Below are 21533 nucleotides of genomic sequence, written 5' to 3' on the forward strand. Positions count from 1 at the left end.
CCTGAAGGTTATGTGGTAATAACTGTTACTGAATCTGCTGGTGGGGGACCCAAAGATCCTTTCGTTTTGGCCTTCCATTTATCCAACCGGGCTTTGGATATTGCATCTACTTTTACAAGCAGCTTTTTGTCTCCCACTTGAAGTTCATATAATAACTTTAATGCATATAGAATAGATTCTGTTTCTTTATAATCACAAAGAGCAAATACTGGCAATTTTACTGAACTCCCCTTGAGCTCTCTTCCAGCTTAAAACCAAACCACATTTTGCAAGTAACTGCCTGATTAACAAATCAAACAGTTTCTTAAATATGTTTTCCACAAAAATTGTTGTAGTTGGTCTATTAGTTTTGTCACTTTCATGATTCTTCTGAGTAGCATGGTCCTTCCTTGGTCCAATGTTCTTAATTCACTTTCACATGGCTTCATTGCAGGGGATGTGGTCTGAAAATTGTGGACAGATTTCCAATCAAGTTGTAGTTGTTTCAGTCAATCATATCCCCACAACACTGGTTCTCCTGTTTTTACCACATACAAGATCAATGTGGCTTGTTGTTTGCTGTATTAGTAAGGCATCCGTTAGTCTTACGAGACCATGGATCTGCGCCTGGAAAGTCTTCACTCTCCAGAGCACAGGCCTGGGCAAGGTTGTATGGAAGACCAGCAGTTGCCCATGCTGCAAGTCTCCCCTCTCCACGACACCAGTGTTGTCCAAGGGAAGGGCATTAGGACCCATATAGCTTGGCACCAGTGTCGTCACAGAGCAATGTGTGATTAAGTGCCTTGCTTAAGGACACAACACGTTGCCTCGGCTGGGGTTCGAACTCACGACCTTCAGGTAGCTAGTCCAATGCCTTAACCACTTGGCCACGTGCTGTATTACACTGTCACAAACCTCATTCCTGCAGGAGTTATCTTTTTTCCAGTATAAGTTCTTAGTTGACAAGGTAAGTTAAGGACTGCATAAAAGCCAAGGAAAGGGTATATAAAGTAGCAAAAGTGAGTAGGAAGTTGAATGATTTGGAATCTGTAAAACCCTACAAAAGGCAACTAAAAAAACTATAAGGGAAAAAATGAAATATGAGGGCAAACTAGTCAATAATATAAAGCAGGATAACAAAAGCCTTTTCAGTTATATAAAGAGTAAAGGAGAGGTGAGAGTTGAGATTGGACCACTGGAAGATGTTGCTGGTGAGTTTCTTTAGAGGACAAAGAAATGGCAGTAGAACTTAATGGGTACTTTGCATCAGTCTTCACTGTGGAAGTTACTAGCAGTGTGCCAGAGGTCTGTGTCAGGGAGCAGGAGTGAGTGCTATTGCTATTACAAAGGAAGACTGCTAGGCAAACTGAAAGGCTTTAAGGCAGATAAATTGCCTGGACCAGATGGACTACATCCCAGAGTCCTGAGAGAGGTTGCTGAAGAGATAATGGATTTATTGATCATGATCTTTCATGAATCACTTGATTCTGGCATGGTCCCGGAAGACTGGAAGATTGCAAATGTCACTCCACTCTTTAAGACGGGAGGAAGGCAAAAAAAGGAAATTATAGGCCATTTAACCTAACCTCAGAGGTTGGGAAAGTGATGGAGTCCATTATTAAGGACGAGATTTCAGAGTACATGAGACTAATGATAAAATAAGTCAAGGTTTACATGATTTCTATAAAGGAAAACCTTGCCTGACAAAACTGTTAGAGTTCTTCAAGGAAGGAACAAGCAGGGTGGACAAAGGAGAGGTAGTAGATGTCATTTACTTAGATTTTCAGAAGACATTTGATAAGATGCCACACACGAGGCTGCTTAACAAGATAAAATCCTATGGTGTTATAGGAAAGATACGGACATGGATAAAGGAATGGCTGACAGGCAGGAGGCAGTGAGTGGGAATAAAAAGGACCGTTTCTGATTGGCTGCTAGTGACTAGTGGTGTTCCACAGGGGTCAGTATTGGGATCGCTACTTTTCACATAGTTTGTCAGTGATTTAGATAATGGAACTGATGGCTTTGTGGCAAAGTTTGTAGATGATTACCAAGATAGGTGGAGGAGTAGGTAGTGCTGAGGAAGCATTCTGATTGCAGCAGGACTTAGACAAATTGGAAGAATGGGCAAAAAAGTGGCAGATGGAATACAGTGTTGGGAACAGTACAATAATGCATTTTGGTAAAAGGAACAATAGTGCAGACTATTATCTAAATGGGGAGAAGATCCAAACATCAGAGGCACAGGGGGACTTAGGAGTCCTCATGGAAGACTCCAAGAAGGTTAATTTACAGATTGAGTCTGTGGTAAAGAAGGCAAATGCAATGTTGGCATTTATTTCAAGGGTAATAGAATATAAAAGCAAAGAGATAATGTTGATGCTTATAAGACACTAGTCAGGCCACACTTAGAGTATTGTCAACAGTTTTGGGCCCCATATCTCAGAAAGGATGTGTTGTCATTGGAAAGAGTCCAGAGGAGGTTCATGAGGATGATTCTAAGAATGAAGGGGTTAACATATGAGAAACGTTTGGCAACTTTGGGCCTGTACTCACTGGAATTTAGAACAATGTGTGGGAATCTCAGTTAAACCTACCAAGTGTTGAAAGGACTAGATAGGGTGGATGTGAAGAGGATGTTTCCTATGGTGGGAGTATCCAGAACTAGAGAGCATAGCCTCAAAATTGATGAGCGACCTTTTAGAACAGAGGTAAGGAGGAAATTTTTAGCCAGAGAGTGATGAATCTGTGAAATGCTCTGCCACAGACTGCGGTGGAGGCCAAGTCCGTGGGTATATTTAAGGTAGAAGTTGATCATTTCCTGATTGGTCAGGGCATCAAAGGATATGGTGAAAAGGCAGGTGTATGGAGTTGAGTGGGATCCGGAATCAGCCATGATAGAATGGCAGAGCAGAGTCGATGGGCTGAATGGCGTAACTCAGCTCCTTACGCTGCTTCTGGTCATTATGGTCTTATGGCTGCTTTTCCGAGGCAGCGGGTAGTGTCAATGGGGGGGAAGGTTGGTTTTCGTGATGGACTGGGCTATGTTCATAACGCTCCGCATTTTTTTTGTGGCCTTTGGCAAAACAGTTGCCATCTCTAGCTGTGATGCATCTGGTTAACATACATCAAAGTTGCTGGTGAACGCAGCAGGCCAAGCAGCATCTATAGGAAGAGGCGCAGTCGACGTTTCAGGCCGAGACCCTTCGTCAGGATGCTGCTTGGCCTGCTGCGTTCACCAGCAACTTTGATGTATGTTGCTTGAATTTCCAGCATCTGCAGAATTCCTGTTGTATGCATCTGGTTAAGATGCTTTATATAGTACATCTATAAAGCTTGTTGAGGATCTTCATAGACATGCCAAATTTCCTCCAGATTTTTACTTTTCATGCTGCATGAGAAACAGAAATCCTTGTCCATTATAAGTAACTGTTTCCACCGAATGCTCTGAGGAATTTTGCTGTGAAGTTTCTCCCCACAGTTTCTTCCGGATGCTCTGGTTTCCTCCCATGTTCCAGAGAGGCAGGGGCTATACCAAAAGACCATAAAGCATAATGAGCAGAATTAGGCCACTCATCCCATTGAGTCTGCTCCACATGGCTGATTTATTATCCCTCTCAACCTAATTCTTCTGCCTCCTCCCTGTAACCTTTGACACACTGACTAACCAAGAACCTACCAACCTCTGCTTTAAACATATTCAATGACTTGGCCTCTACAGATGTCCATGACAATGATTTCCACAGATTCACTACCCTCTGGCTAAAGAAATTGCTTCCCATCTCCATTTTAAACAGATGCCCCTCTATTCTGAAGCTATAAGAAACATCCTCTCCACATCCTCTCTATCCAGACCAGTGGTTCCCAACCTGTGGTCCATGGACACCTCCATTAATGGTTGGGGTCCATGGTACAAATAAAGTTGGGAACCCCTGGACTAGCCCTTTCGATATTTGATAGGTTTCAATGAGATTCCCCCCATAATTTCTTCTAAACTCTAGCGAGTACCCCTGGCCCAGAGCCATCAGACACTCGTCATACGTTAACCCTTTCTTTCTGGTACTGATTCTCATGAACCTCTCTAGACCCTCTCCAATGCCAGCACATCCTTTCTCAGATAAGGGGCCCAAAACTGCTCACAATTCTCCAAGTGTGGTCTTCTACTGGTTAGTAGGTTCATTGGTCATATGGCATGAGTTGGCAGCACATGCACATTGGGCCCAATGGGGGCCTGTTTCTAGGCTGTATCTCCAAATAAAATAAATCAAGTAATTCCAAGCATTATTCAAGCGCCACCTTTGAGGTCCAATGGAGAACTTACTTAGAAACATAGAAACATAGAAAACCTACAGCACAATACAGGGCCTTTGGCCCACAGAGTTGTGCTGAACATGTCCCTACCTTAGAAATTACTAGGTTTACCCATAGCCCTCTATTTTTCTAAGCTCCATGTACCTATCTAAAAGTCTCTTAAAAGACCCTATCTTATCTGCCTCGACCACCGTTGCCGGTGGTCCATTCCATGCACTCACCACTCCCTGACATCTCCTTTGTACCTACTCCCCAGCACCTTAAACCTGTGTCCTCATGTGGCAAGCCTCTGACTATCCACACAATCAATGCCTCTCATCATCTTATACACCTCTATCAGGTCACCTCTCATCCTCCGTTGCTCCAAGGAGAAAAGGCCGAGATTACTCAACCCATTCTCATAAGGTATGCTCCCCAATCCAGGCAACATCCTTGTAAATCTCCTCTGCACCCTTTCTATGCCTTCCACATCCTTCCCGTAGTGAGGCGACCAGAACTGAGCACAGTACTCCAACTGTGGTCTGACCAGGGTCCTTGTTGCTGTGTTTGAAAGTAAATGCAAACCGAATTTATCAGAAGTCTTCTTCGCTGTCACAATGACCTACATCATTAGCAAGATTACCCTTTAGGCATAACAGGGACAGAAAAGTAAGTAAACATATTTAAATACCTCTTGTTTTCCATTAAAATTGTAGAGCACCGCATAATTAGGCCGAGGAAAACACTGGGAGTGAAAAAAGACCTCAGACTGTATCGTTTATCAATCATTCGACCAATTATGACTTATTTTTCTGTACATGAAAATTTATGATCAATGTGCTTGGTTATTAATAAACAGATGGTAATAAAAAATTCAATGAAATTCATTGTTGCAGCCACAGCTGGAGACAATTTTACAGGGATAATTGCTTTAATTTATAGTTGTCAATTCTATGCCTGCTTCATCTGTAATCTACAGTTCAGATTCTTTATTCTCCTTAATACAAACCTGACAAGGAATTATAATCCATTTTTTAAAGCATTCCTTTAGAGAAAGATCAACTTTACACATTATCACTGAAGAAAACATGACTTTGGATTTAATTTTCTGTTTAATCATTATCGCTTGTGAGTAAAAAACCTGCAATCAAAGACCAGGGAATATCTACACTAAGTGGCCACTTTATTAGATACCTCCTAACCCTAATAAACTGGTCACTGAATGTATGCTTGTGGTTTTCTGCTTCTGTAGCCCATCCAATTCATGATTTGACATGTTGTCCATTCAGAGATGCTTTTCTGCACACCAATGTTGTAATGTGTAGTTATTTGAGTTACTGTTGCCTTCCTCTCAGCCTGAACTAGCCTGGCCATTCTCCTCTGACTTCTCTCATTAACAAGGTGTTTTTGCTCACAGAACTGCTGCTCATTGAATGTTTTGTTTTGCTTTCCGCACCATTCTCTGTAAACTTGTGCTTGAAAATTCCAGGAGATCAGCAGGTTGAGGATTACAGGAGGAATGGAGACATTCTAACCCCTATTGACATCAATGGATCTGGGGCTGAGAGGGTAAACAGCTTCAAGTTCCTCGGTATCCACATCACCGAGGACCTCGTGGTCTGTACACACCAGCTGTGAGGTGAAAAAGGCACAACAGTGCCTCTTTCACCTCAGATGGTTGAGGAAGTTTGGTATGGATGCCCAAATCCTAAGAGCTTTCTACAGGGACACAATCCTGACTGGCTGCATCATGCCTGGTATGGGAACTGTACCTCCCTTAATCACAGGACTCTGCAGAGAGTGGTGCAGACAGCCCAGTGCATCTGCAGTTGTAAACTTCCCATAATTCAGGACATTTACAAGGATAGGTGTGCAAAAGGGGACCTGAGTCATCCCAACCGCAATCTATTCCAGCTGCTACCATCCGGAAAACAGTACCGCAGCATAAAACCCAGGACCAATAGGCTCCGGGACAAGTTCTTCCACCACGCCATCAGACTGATGAACTCACACTGACTTAAGTGTACTCTATATTACATTGACTGTTTTATTTATTATAAATTATTATAAATTACTATGATTGCACATTTCACGTTTAGATGGAGATGTAACACAAAGATTTTTACTCCTCATGTATGTGAAGGATGTAAGAAATAAAGTCAATTCAATCAATTCAAGTTTCTGAAATACTCAAACCACCCCATCTGGCACCAACAATCATTCCATGATCACAGTCACTTAGATCACATTTCTTTCCTATTGTGATGATTCATAGGCATCCGTTAGTCTCATGAGACCATGGATTTGTGCCTTGGAAGGTTTCCAGGGCGCAGGCCTGGGCAAGGTTGTATGGAAGACCGGCAGTTGCCCATGCTGCAAGTCTCCCCTCTCCAAGCCACCGATGTTGTCCAAGGGAAGAGCCGATACAGCTTGGCACCAGTGTCGTCGCAGAGCAATGTGTGCTCAAGAACACAAAACGCTCCCTCAGCTGAGGCTCGAACCACGTCGATTAAACCTTGCTCTGGCACACCATTTGCCGAAACAGCAAGGGAGAGAGCAATCATATGAATGGAAGGACGTTTTTTTTTTATATAATATAATTTTTATTGAGTTTTCAAAAAGAATACATGAAAAGATAAAATCTACCCTCCCCCCCTCCCCTTAACCCTCCCCCCCTCCCATATATAGTCCTACCTAAAAAGAAAGAAGAGAAAAAAAAAGAAGAGCCGCCTGGGTATTGGAAGGTTTCCACATGCTCCATGGGATTCAAAATAAATTTGGTATAATTATTCGTTACTTTCCCCAAGGGACCAAGATCTTTATCGGAGCACTTAAATATGCCATCCTATCTTTTGTAAATAAGGGCGCCAAATATTCAAAAATGTTACATATTTATCTCTTAAATTATAAGTAATTTTTTTGAGTGGAATAGAACTTGCCATTTCATTATTCCAACGATCCATACTTAAATACGAATCAGATTTCCAAGTAACTGCTATAGTCTTCTTAGCTACTGTCAATGCAATTTTTATAAATTCTTTCTGATATTTATTCAATTTAAGTTTCGGCTTTATCCCTTCAATATCACCTAATAGAAATAATACAGGGTTATGTGGAAGTTGAGTTCCAGTAATTTGTTCCAATAAGACTCTTAAATTTATCCAAAAGGGTTGAATTTTAAAACAAGACCAAGTAGAATGTAAAAAAGTACCAATTTCTTGATTACACCGAAAGCATTTATTGGATAGATTTGAATTTAATCTATTTATTTTTTGTGGTGTAATATATAATTGGTGTAAAAAATTATATTGTACTAATCTAAGTCGAACATTTATTGTATTTGTCATACTGTCAAGACAGAGTCTTGACCAATTTGTTTAATCAATATTAATATTCAGATCTGTTTCCCATTTTTGCTTTGACTTATGGATTTCTTGTTTAATTGTCTGTTCTTGAATCAAATTATACATACAAGAAATACATTTTTTAATTTTCCCTTTTTGAATTAAAGTTTCAATTTCATTAGGTTTTGGCAAAAACATTGTTTGACCCAGCTTACCTTTTAAGTAAGCCCTTAATTGAAGGTAACAAAAGAAAGTATTATTTGATATTTTATATTTATCCTTTAGTTGTTCAAATGACATCAATATACCTCGTTCACAACAATCTCCTATAAATTTAATCCCTTTTGGTACCAATTATATAAAAGTTGATTGTCCATTGTAAAAGGAATAAGTCTGTTTTGGAACAAAGGTCTCCTTGCTAATAAAGATTTCTGTGTTTCATTATCAACATTTATCTTATTCCATAGATCAATCAAATGTGTTAATATAGGAGATTCTTTCTTTTCCCGTTTCCATTTAGATTCCCATTTATATAGAAACATAGAAACATAGAAAATAGGTGCAGGAGTAGGCCATTCGGCCCTTCGAGCCTGCACCGCCATTTATTATGATCATGGCTGATCATCCAACTCAGAACCCAGCCTTCCCTCCATACCCCCTGACCCCTGTAGCCACAAGGGCCATATCTAACTTCCTTTTAAACATAGCTAATGAACTGGCCTCAACAGTTTGCTGTGGCAGAGAATTCCACAGATTCACCACTCTCTGTGTGAAGAAGTTTTTCCTAACCTCGGTCCTAAAAGGCTTCCCCTCTATCCTCAAACTGTGACCCCTCGTTCTAGACCTCCCCAACATCGGGAACAATCTTCCCGCATCTAGCCTGTCCAATCCCTTTAGGATCTTATACGTTTCAATCAGATCCCCCCTCAATCTTCTAAATTCCAACGAGTACAAGCCCAGTTCATCCAGTCTTTCTTCATATGAAAGACCTGCCATCCCAGGAATCAATCTGGTGAACCTTCTTTGTACTCCCTCTATGGCAAGGATGTCTTTCCTCAGATTAGGGGACCAAAACTGCACACAATACTCCAGGTGTGGTCTCACCAAGGCCTTGTACAACTGCAGTAGTACCTCCCTGCTCCTGTACTCGAATCCTCTCGCTATAAATGCCAGCATACCGTTCGCCTTTTTCACCGCCTGCTGTACCTGCATGCCCACTTTCAATGACTGGTGTATAATGACACCCAGGTCTTGTTGCACCTCCCCTTTTCCTAATCGGCCACCATTCAGATAATAATCTGTTTTCCTATTTTTGCCACCAAAGTGGATAACTTCACATTTATCCACATTAAATTGCATCTGCCATGAGTTTGCCCACTCACCCAACCTATCCAAGTCACCCTGCATCCTCTTAGCATCCTCCTCACTGCTAACACGGCCACCCAGCTTCGTGTCATCCGCAAACTTGGAGATGCTGCATTTAATTCCCTCATCCAAGTCATTAATATATATTGTAAACAACTGGGGTCCCAGCACTGAGCCTTGCGGTACCCCACTAGTCACCGCCTGCCATTCTGAAAAGGTCCCGTTTATTCCCACTCTTTGCTTCCTGTCTGCTAACCAATTCTCCACCCACACCAATACCTTACCCCCAATACCGTGTGCTTTAAGTTTGCACACTAATCTCCTGTGTGGGACCTTGTCAAAAGCCTTTTGAAAATCCAAATATACCACATCCACTGGTTCTCCCCTATCCACTCTACTAGTTACATCCTCAAAAAATTCTATGAGATTCGTCAGACATGATTTTCCTTTCACAAATCCATGCTGACTTTGTCCGATCATTTCACCGCTTTCCAAATGTGCTGTTATCACATCCTTGATAACTGACTCCAGCAGTTTCCCCACCACCGACGTTAGGCTAACCGGCCTATAATTCCCCGGTTTCTCTCTCCCTCCTTTTTTAAAAAGTGGGGTTACATTAGCCACCCTCCAATCCTCAGGAACTAGTCCAGAATCTAACGAGTTTTGAAAAATTATCACTAATGCATCCACTATTTCTTGGGCCACTTCCTTAAGCACTCTGGGATGCAGACCATCTGGCCCTGGGGATTTATCTGCCTTCAATCCCTTCAATTTACCTAACACCACTTCCCTACTAACATGTATTTCGCTCAGTTCCTCCATCTCACTGGACCCTCTGTCCCTTACTATTTCTGGAAGATTATTTATGTCCTCCTTAGTGAAGACAGAACCAAAGTAATTATTCAATTGGTCTGCCATGTCCTTGCTCCCCATAATCAATTCACCTGTTTCTGTTTGCAGGGGACCTACATTTGTCTTTATCAGTCTTTTCCTTTTTACATATCTATAAAAGCTTTTACAGTCCGTTTTTATGTTCTCTGCCAGTTTTCTCTCATAATCTTTTTATAATCTTTTAATATCTTTTAATATATAAAATCTTCAGGTCTATTTTCTCCTATCTTGTCTAATTCTATTTTAATCCATGCTGGTTTTCGATCATCGAAGAAAGATGCAATAAATCTAAGTTGATTTGCTTTATAATAATTTTTAAAGTTTGGAAGTTGTATGAATGGAAGGACTTACCCTCTTTTTATACAAGATACCTTCAGATCACTAGACCGATGCCTTAACCACTTGGCCACTTGCCAAACCACTGTGATGATTGGTCTGACAATAACTGAACCTTTTGACCATGTCTGCATGCCTTTATGCATTGAGTTGCTGCCACGTAATTGGCTGTTAGATATTTGCATTAACAAGCAGCCGTACAGGTGTACCTATTAAAATGGCTACTAAGTGCAACTTTACATTGAAGGGATAGAGTGGAAGTTACTTGCTCAGACACTTCAATTCATGCATTAACAACTTTTCATTTTTATATTGTTGTTTCTGTTCCAATGTAAAGTATTCCTTACCAGTAGAATAGGTAATGCAATGGTTAGTGAGGCATAAACTCTGATTAAGGTGTCTCCCATTTTGGAGAGAGGTCTGAAGGAATTTGTAATTTAGGAGAGTCATTGACCTTTGGAATTACCATCCCAGTCAGCTGTGGATATTGAGTCATTAAATATATTAAAGGCTCATTTTGACGTTTTTTTGGGCTATAGTAGAGTCAAGGCTTACTGGGAAGAAAGTAGAGTTTCAAAGATTTAAGTACATTTATTACCAAGTATTCAACCTTGAAAATTGTCTTGCCCACAGACAGTCATGAAACGAAGAAGGACCATCCAAACATTAAAACAGTATACAACCCATTCAAAGAAAAATATCAAACATTAAACCCCCACATGCAAAAAGAATTGCTCAAACGGCAATAAAAATCCAGCAGAAACAGAAGATAACACACAAAATCAAGAGGCATATTTTAGTACAGTTCAGCTTAGTGTTCATTATCTGCAGACAGCCCCGATTCAAAAATCATCCAAAAGTAGTAATAGAAAGAGCGACCAGGACCGGGACTGGAAACTAGAAAAAATGATAAACTTGAATTAGTATCCAAACCACATCGATTAAACCTTGCTCTGGCACACCATTTGCTGACAGCATCAAGAGAGAGAGCAATCATATGAATGAAAGGACTTGCCCTCTTTTTATACAAAATAACTTTCTTACAAATTCATTGCTACAATATATACAAAGCAGTGACTAACACAATTACTACACTACAAATATACAATACACATTAAACTAAAATGTTTCCATCTCTGTCAATGATGTCAATGACCCCGCCGCCCCATCTCCCGCAGAGCCCAATGGTCCTGGAACACCTCTATGGTCACTGTGTTCCTTCTCAATATTTACCCGGGCATGAACATACCCCCTAAACATTGCTAGGCAGTCTGCCCGGGCAGATCCTGATGCCACTTTGTTTCCAAGACCCACGGATGGCTGACTTCGCCAGCCCCAGGAGCAAGTTGACAAGGACATCCTCATCCCTCCATGCCCCCCTCCTTACTGGATGACCATATAGAAATAGGGTGGGGCTACAATGCAACCAGAAGGAGAGAAGCAGCCCAAAAAGCCTACGGTATCCGGTATTCCCAGGCGTTATCCCATCCAAGTACTAACCAAGTCTGAGCCTGCTTAGCTTCCGAGATCAGACGAGATAGGGCGTTTTCAGGCTAGTATGGCAGTGAGGACTTTCCCCCAGGCGCAGTGAGCGAGAGAATGCTGTGTGGAGACACCTTCTCCAGCAGCAGCAAGCGAGAAGCCGGTAGACAGCGCTGAACAATCGCTCGCCTTCCCAACTCGCCTCATTGATTTCAGTCTTCTGCTGAGGTAAAAATCAGATCAGCCACAGATTTTGTTGCATCCTGATGTATTTGTCATTTTTTTGGTGGGGGGGTGCGGCTTGGCAGCGTAGTAGTTGGCACAGAACTTTACAGTACTAGTGACCTGTGTTCAATTTCTGCTGCTGCCTGTAAGGAGATTTTTCATTCTTCCCGTGAAAGTGTGGGTTTCCTCCAGGTGTTCTAGTTTCCTCCCACAGTCCAAAGACATACTGGTTGGTAGGTTAATTGGTTATTGTAAAATGTCCCATGATTAGGCTTGAATTAAATTGTGGGATTGCTGGATGGTGTGCTCGTAGGTCTGGAAAGGCCTGTTCTGCACAATAAATTATAAATAAAAAATAAAAAAGAAATGTTCTACGGAGTCAAGAATGAGACATAAAACTTATTGCTTGCAGTTTTAGTAAGAGTTACATGAACAAAGAATCAACAAAGAAGAGCAAAGGAAAAAGCATTCGGTGTAATCTCCTATTCTCCTAGAGATGGAAATTATTCCAGCGATAACAACTAACCTTTGGAATAGCCAGGTTCAGGTGGTGTGACATTAGCTACAGAAAACTAAGAGAACTACAGAAGCAAATATACCATAATTGCGGGAAAACTCATAAAAATTATATGTTTATGGGTGATAATATAAAAATATGAACAAACATAGGAGAGTTAAACTACTAGAAAAAAATACAAGGTTCTATACACTAATCCAACAACTTAATGGATGAAGGCACAGGCGCTCTCCTGGCCTGTTATCTGATGTCCTTGAGGAAAACCTGGTCTTGGCAACAATGGTAGGTTATAAATGGGCCTCTGGGAAATGATAAACACAAGAGATTCTGCAGATGCTGGAATTCCAGAGCAACACACACAAAATGCTGGAGGAACTTAGCAGGTCAGGCAGCGTCTATGGAAATAAATGAATAACTGATGTTATTCATTAATCCTCCAGACTGCGAATCCACCGTCGCCAAATGCAGTTCTAATGACCCTAGGTACAGTCAGATGGCGAATGATGCAGCCCACATCTCCAACTCCACCCTGACCTCCAGCTGCCTCCACCTCCAGGCAGACATTTCTTGCAGCCACTGGGGCCCAGGGCTCCCCTTCTCCCACCACTACTCTCCAATCCTGAGTCTCTGAGGCTCCCCTGTCATCTCTTGAATCGTCAGGGCCTCCATCTTCCTCCCACTGTGCTTTCCCCAATCACCCGTACCCTCCCCTCTCATCTGACACCATCAACTCTCCTTCCCCCTCTGATCACAACTCTAATCGTTGTCGTATCTTCATCATTCCCTCACTCTTCCCCTCTCTGAGGTGGAACATCGTTTCCTCGGCAATGGCCTTACCTTTGTCCCCCTTTGCCCGCACCTCAGTGAGTTCTGTGTCCCTCCCCCCATGATGCCAAGCTTTTTTCCCATTGTTTCTGTCTTTGAGGCCCCTCCTTTGGCAAGAGTTCCCCACACTGCACCTACGACCCCTTCTTGTTTCTCCAACTGTCCTCCTCTTCTTGGACACCCGCTCAGGTTTTCTGCCTGCTCCAGAGCTTTTCAACTTTAATTGCTGATGAGTCATCAATTTCAGCACTCCTCACTCCTCCTCGAATCTTACCCCCTCTGAATGTGCTGACCTCCACGCTCTCCGCACTGATCCCAAACTTAGAATCAAACCTGCAGACAAAGGGAGTGCTGCTGTGGTGTGGCGGACTGACCTCTACCTTGCTGAGTCCAGGAGGCAGCTCTCAGACACTTCTTCTTACTTACCCTTTGGAAAGGACCCCACTCAGGACCATCAGCCCGTTGTCTTCCAAGCAATCACCAACCTTATCAACACTGGAGTTGCCCCATCCACTGTCTCCAAGTTCATAATTCCCTTACCCCGCACTGCTCATTTCTACCTCCTACCCAAGATCCACAAACTTGTCTGTCTAGGTAGGCCCATTGTCTCTGCCTGCTCCTGCCCCACTGAAATCATCCACATACCCTTGAATCCATTCTATCCCCTTTGGTTCAGTTCAGTCTCTTCCCACCTAAATCTGCGACACCACATGCTCTCCATCTCCTCAACAACTTTTAATTCCCTGGCTCTGGTTGCCTCATTTCCACCATCGAGAAGGCCTTGAAGCCTTCCCCTTCTTTCTTGACAACAGATCTGACCAGTTCCCCTCCACCACCACCTTCTTCCGTCTGACAGAACTGGTCCTTGCCCTTGCTCAAGGTGTAGCCATGGGTACCTGCATGAGGCCCAGTTGTGCCTGCATTTTTGTTGGCTACGTGGAAGAGTACATATTCCAAGCCTACTCTGATAATGCTCCTCAATTCTTCCTCCACCACATTGACAACTGCATTGGTGCTGCCTCATGCACCCATACGGACCTCATCTATTTCATGAACTTTGCCTCCAGCTTCCGCCCTACCCTTAAATTTACTTAGTCCATTTCTGACATCTCTTTCCCCTTTCTCAATCTCTCCGTCTCCATCCCTGGAGATAAACTGTCTACTGACATCTTTTCTTTCTTTCTTTTCAAATCTTTTTATTGTTATATTATACAAAAGAAATAACACGAGTACATTGAAGTAACAACACTTACAATGTCTCAAAAAAGATATTATCTTAAAGATTGAAAAAAAATTTGTGATAACAAAAAAAAATCTACTAAGCAGAAAAAGTGAGAAAAAGAAATCCCATTAGGTGTACAACCCTGGAGCAATGCGTCATACAAAAAGCTTCTGAAAATAAACATCAAACCACCAGCAAGAAAAGAAAATATACCAAAAAATTTACAACTAGATCATGGAAAAAAAAATCTATCAATTAGCTCAAATGATAATAGCAAGCAAGTGAGCCCCATCTTTTCTCAAAATTAAGTAAAGGTTCAGAAGTTCGACTTCTAATTTTCTCCAAACTAAGACATAGCATCATTTGAGAGAACCATCGTGACAAAGTGGGAGCTGATGTACCCTCCACTTCAACAAAATGGCCCTTCTAGCTATCAATGTAACAAATGCAATAACATGTTGGTCAGACACAGAAATACTATGAAGACATCTTTTATAAACCCACTGATTCCCATGACTATCTTGACTATAACTCTTCACACCCTGTCTCCTGTAAAAATGCTATTCTCTTTTCTCAAATCCTTCATATCTGCCATGCCTGTTCCCAGAAGGAGGCTTTCCTTTCCAGGATATCAGAAATGTCCTTCCTCTTCAAAGAATGGGGTTTCCAATCCTCCAACATTGATACTGACCTCACCTATATTTCCTCGATTTCCCGGACATCCACGCTCATCCCATCTTCCTGCCATTTCAACAGGGATAGAGTTCCCCTTGGCTTCACCTGCCACCCAATGAGCCTCAGCATCCAACATATCATTCTCTGCAACTTCCACCATCTTCAATGGGATTCCACTACCAAACTCCTCCTGGCACTTACCCTTGCAAGCAGCTGAACTACTACAGCTGCCCCTTAACCTCCTCCTTCACTTCCATTCAGGGCCCTATACAGTCCCTCCAGGTGAGGCAACATTTCATCTGCAAATCTGTGGAGTCGCCTACTGCATCCAGTGCTCCTGACGCAGACTCCTCTACATTGATGAGACCCAACATAGATTGGGGGACTGCTTTGTTGAGCACCTCTGCTCCATCCACAAAAAATGAAATTTCTTAGTGGCTAATCATTTTAATTTTTATCCCCATTACCATTCTGACATGTTGATCCATGGCCCCCTCTTCCACCGTGATGAGGCCCCTCTCATGCTGGAGGAGAAGTACCTCACATTTCATCTAGGTAGCTTCCAGCATGATGGCATGAATACCGATTTCACCAGCTTCTGGTAATTTTTCCCCTCCCACTACCTTCTTCATCAATTCCCCAGTCTGGCTTCTTACCTCTTCTTCTCACCTGCCTTTCACCTCCCCCGGTGCCCCTCCTCCTTTCCTTTCTGTCATGATCCACTCTCTCTTCCTATCAGATTCCTTCTTCTTCAGCCCCTTGCATTTTCCAACTATCACCTCCCAGCTTTTTACTTCATCCACCCTCCCCCACCCACCTGGCTTCACCTATCAGCTCAAACAACGGGAATTCTGCAGATGCTGGAAATTCAAGCAACACACATCAAAGTTGCTGGTGAATGCAGCAGGCCAGGCAGCAAATCTAGGAAGAGGTACAGTTGACGTTTCAGGCCGAGACCCTTTGTCAGTCCAGGCGTGAACTACGGAAAGCCATTAAGGGTGCCAAGAGGCAATATTGTGCCAAGTTGGAAGCCCAGGCTAACCAGAGGGATGCCAGTAGACTATGGCAGGGTCTAAATGAGATCATTGGGTGCAAAGAAAAGGCTGGGAATATCAATAACTGTGGTGTTTCTCTTCCTGACGAACTTAACGTATTCTACGCAAGACTCGAACAGAAGAAGAGCGTCCCGCTCCCTCCAGATGAACCGGACCTGGTGGCATTGAAATTCATCGTCACCGAGGAGGATGTTAGAAGGGCCTTCCTGAAGATAAATACAAGGAAGGCGACGGGCCCAGATGGCGTCCCAGGACGGGTTCTCCGGGCCTGTGCAAACGAGCTAGCTGGAGTGTTTGCTGACATCTTCAACTGCTCCTTGCTTCAGTCTAAGATCCCCTCGTGTTTTAATAAGGCAACGATAATCCCAGTGCTGAAGAAGAGCAAGGTAGCAAGCCTGAATGACTATCGACCTGTGGCTCTGACATCAATTGCTATGAAGTGCTTCGAGAGATTGGTTGTGGCAAACATCAACCACAGCCTACCGGTCAACCTCGATGCTTTGCAATTCGCCTACCGGAGCAACAGGTCAACGGCAGATGTCATCTCTCTGGCCCTACATTCCCCCTTAGAACACCTGGAGAATAAAGACGCATACGTAAGGCTCCTTTTCATTGACTACAGCGCTGCCTTTAATACCATCATTCCAAATAAACTGATTCCCAAGCTCTGGAACCTGGGCCTTAGCACTCAGATCTGCAGCTGGATCTTCAACTTCCTCACAGACAGGACCCAGGCTGTAAAAATAGGGGACAAGCTCTCCTCTACAATCACTCTGAGCACCGGTGCCCCACAAGGCTGTGTACTCAGCCCCCTGCTGTACTCACTGTACACCCATGATTGTGTAGCCAAGTTTCCATCAAACTCAATATATAAGTTTGCTGATGACACAACAATTGTAGGCCGTATCTCGGGTAATGATGAGTTTGAGTACAGAGAGGAAATTAAGAACCTGGTGGCATGGTGCGAAGACAATAACCTATTCCTCAATGTCAGCAAGATGAAGGAATTGGTTGTTGACTTCAAAAGGAGTAGAGGACCGCACGACCCAATTTATATCGGTGGTGCGCAAGTGGAACAGGACAAAAGCTTTAAGTTCCTTGGGGTCAATATCACAAATGACCTGACTTGGTCCAACCAAGCAGAGTTCACTGCCAAGAAGGCCCACCAGTGCCTTTACTTCCTGAGAAAACTAAAGAAATTTGGCCTGTCCCCTAAAACCCTCACTAATTTTTATAGATGCACCGTAGAAAGCATTCTTTTAGGGTGCATCACAACCTAGTATGGAAGTTGTCCTGTCCAAGACCGAAAGAAGCTGCAGAAGATCGTGAACACGGCGCAGCACATCACACAAACCAATCTTCCGTCCTTGGACTCACTTCACACCGCACGCTGTCGGAGCAGTGCTGCCAGGATACTCAAGGGCACGACCCACCCAGCCAACAGACTTTTCGTCCCTCTTTCCTCCGGGAGAAGGCTCAGGAGCTTGAAGACTCCAAAGGCCAGATTTGGGAACAGCTTCTTTCCAACTGTGATAAGACTGCTGAACAGATCCTGACCCGGATCTGGGCCGTACCCTCCAAATATCCGGACCTGCCTCTCAGTTTTTCTGCACTACCTTACTTTCCATTTTTCTATTTTCTATTTATGATTTATAATTTGAATTTTTAATATTTACTAATTTTTACTATTTTAAATATTTTTAATATTTTAAATATTTGATATTTGTAATCAAGGGAGAGGAAAGCGCAGAATCAAATATCGCTGTGATGATTGTATGTTCTAGTATCAATTGCTTGGCGACAATAAAGTATAAAGTGTAAAAAGGGTGAGCATGATGCAACTGGTGCCCTGAGCTCTGTATATTTCAATGCAAGAAATATCACAGGAAAGGTGGATAATAGTGCTAAAGATGAAGAAGCTGGTTGACAAACAGAGGCAATGTTTATTGAGGAGAGGCTGTTGATAGAGCAAAATTGCAGTCAGCAGGATGAGTGGACAAAATCGAAAAGGGTGAATACAGCAATGAAGGTGTTGTACTTAAATGCGCACAGTATGCAGAATAAGATAGATGAACTTGCAGCACAGTTATAGATTGGCAGGTATGATGTTGTGGGCATCATGGAACTATGGTTGAAAGATTATATGTGGAAGTTTAATGTCCATGGATACACATTGTATCGAAAGGATAGTCAGGAAGGCAGAGGGGACGGTGTTGCTCTGCTGGTAAAAAATGAAACCAAATCATTAGAAAGAGGTAACATAGGATTGGATCATTACCTTGAATCATTATGGATAGAGGTAAGGAACTGCAAGGGTAAAAAGACCCTGATGGGAGTTGTATACTGACTTCTGAACAGTAGTAAGGATGTGGCCTACAAATTATAATGGGAGATAGAAAATGTATGCTAAAAGGGCAAGGTTACAATAGTCATGGGGGACTTCAATATGGAGGTAGATTGGGAAAATCAGGTTGGTGCTGGATTACAGGAGGGGGATGGCTTTTTAGAACAGCTCATGGCTGAGCCCTCCTATGGATCAGCTATTCTGGATGAGGTGTTGTGTGATGTACCAGAATTGATTAGAAAGCTTAAGGTAAAAGTAAGCTTAACTTACTTTGGGAAAGTAATCATAATATGATCAGATTTACTGTGAAATTTGAGAAGGAGAAGCTAAAGTCAGATCTATCAGTATTACAGTGGAGTAAAGTGAATTACAGAGGCATGACAGAGGAGATGGCCAGAACTGATTGGAAAAGAACACTGGCAGGGATGATGGCAGAACAGTAATGACTGGAATTTCTGGAAGCAATTTGGAAGACACTGGATATATACATCCCAAAGAGGAAGAAGTATTCTAAAAGAAAGATGACACAACTATGGCTAACAGGAGAAGTCAAAGCCAACATAAAAGCCAAAGAGAGGGTGTACAACAGAGCAAAGATTAGTGGGAAGTTAGAGCACTGGGAATCTTTTAAAACCAACAGAAGGCAACTAAAAAAAGTCATTAAGAAGGTAAAGATGGAATTTGAAAGTAAGCTAGCCAATAATGTTAAAGTGAACACCAGAAGTTTCTTCAGATACATAAAATGTAAAAGAGAGGCAAGAGTGGATATTGGACCAGAGGAAAATGATGCTGGAGAGGTAACACTGAATAAGTATTTTGCATCAGTCTTCGCTGTGGAAGAAACTAGCCATATAGTGGAAGTTCCAGGTCTCAGGGGGCATGAAATATGTGAAGATACCATAACTAGAGAGAAGATTCTTTGGAAGCTGACAAGTCTGAAGTTAGATAAGTCACCTGGACCAGATGGAGTATGCACCAGAGTTATGAAAGAGGTGGCTGAGGAGATCATGGGGACATTCTTCTTGCAAGAATCACTAGATTCTGAAATGTTTCCAGAAGAATGGAAAATTGCAAATGTCACACCACTCTTGAAGAAGGGAGAGAGGCAGAAGAAAGGAAGCTGTAGGCTGGTTAGTCTGACCTCAATGGTTGGGAAGATGTTGGAGTTGATTGTTAAGGCTGTGGTTCCAGAGCACATGATAAAGTAGGCCGTAGTAAGCTTGGCTTCCTCAAGGGAAATCTTGACTGACAAATCTGTTGGAATTCTTTGAAGAAATAACAAGCAGGATAGACATAGGAACATCAGTTGATGTTGTGCACTTGGATTTTCAGAAGGCCTTTGACAAAGGTGGCGCACATGAGGCTGCTTAACAAGCTACAAGCCTATGGCGTTACTGGAAAGATTCTAGCATGGATAAAGCAGTAGCTGATTGGCAGGAGGCAAAGAATGGGAATAAAGGGATCCTTTTCTGGCCGGTGACAAGTGTTCTGTATTGGGCCCAATTCTTTTTACATTATATGTCAATGACTTGGATGATGAAATTGATGGGTTTTTTGGAATGTTTGCTGAATATATGAAGATAGGTGGAGTTTTGAAGACGTAGACAGACTACAGAAGGATTTAGACAGATTAGGAGAATAGGCAAGGAAATGGCAGATGGAATATAATGTCGGGAAGTTTATGGTCATACACATCGGTAGAAGAAATGAAAGGGTTGACTATTTTCTAAATGGAAAGAAAATACAAAAAATTGAGGTGCAAAGGGACTTGGGAGTCCAATTGCAAGATTCCCTGAACGTTAATTTGCAGCTTGAGTCTGTAGTGAAGAAGGCAAGTGCAATGTCAACATTCAGTTCAAAAGGACTAGAATACAAAAGCAAAGATGTTTGTTGAAACTTTATAAAACACTGGTGAGGCCTCACTTGGAGTGTTGTGAGTAGTTTTGGGCCCCTTATCTTAGAAAGCATCTGCTGAAACTGGAGAGGGTTCAAAGGAAGTTCATGAAAATGATTCCAGGATTGAATGGCTTGTCATATGAAGAGTGTTTGATGGCTATGGGCTTGTATTCACTGGAGTTCAGAAGAATGAGGAGTAACCTCATTGAAACCTAATGGATAGTGAAAGGCCTGGATAGAGTGGATATGGAGAGATGTTTCCTATTGTGGAGAGTCTAAGACCAGAGGACACCACCTCAGAATAGAGGGGCATCCTTTTAGATTGGAAATGAGAAGGGATTTCTTTAGGCAGAGAGTAGTAAATCTGTGGAATTCTTTGCTACAGGCAGTTGTGGAAACCAAGTCTTTATGTATATTTAAGGTAGAGGTTGATAGATTCTTGATTGGCCCGGGCATGAAGGGATATGGGGATACAGACCTGGATCTGAAAGAAAAATTGGATCAGCCATGATGAAATGAAAGAGTAGCATCGATGGGCCAAATGGCCTAATTCTGCTCCTATATCTGATTGTCTTATGGTCTAATAAACACTCTTGCCCTAAAGTACACATCTAAGAGGACCACAACCGTGTCACAGGTTTTGGAGGCTTGCATGCCTCAATGACCTGGAGAGCTATGTTAGATGGAGTCATGGCTTTGTGCTTTGGCTCTTGGTAGGGTCACCCCATGCCAAACAGGTCAAAGGGTAGAGGTCAGACTGAGTGGTCCACTGACCCTCCAAGTAAAGAGGTTCAGCTCAGGGCTAGAAACCCTGACTGCTAAATCAAAGTTGTGATGGAAGCAGCAATGATGAATCCTTCTACATTCTGACTGCAATGGTAGTCCTGAGTCTCTACCCAGGACTTGCATGACTGACGGTAGAGTAAACCAAGAGGAAGTTACTGACATGATGAAGAAAGCCCTGAACACTACCAGAGATGGAGGACCTTCACTGCTGCCCTAAATGCCAGCAGCATAAGGGCAGTAGGTAAGTAAGCAACTGAAGTGCCAAGCGACTTCAGCCAACTTTTCTTTGGTCATAACCTGT

General features: G+C 42.6%; 1 pseudogene; it reads right to left on the minus strand.

Annotated features, from left to right (window-relative positions):
* Positions 1-11656: 11656 nt before the first annotated feature.
* On the minus strand, positions 11657-11775 carry LOC134343150 (5S ribosomal RNA; annotated as a pseudogene).
* Between the last annotated feature and the right edge of the window lie 9758 nt (positions 11776-21533).

The sequence above is a fragment of the Mobula hypostoma genome, chromosome 2 (assembly GCF_963921235.1).
Source record: "Mobula hypostoma chromosome 2, sMobHyp1.1, whole genome shotgun sequence".
NCBI lineage: Eukaryota > Metazoa > Chordata > Chondrichthyes > Myliobatiformes > Myliobatidae > Mobula > Mobula hypostoma.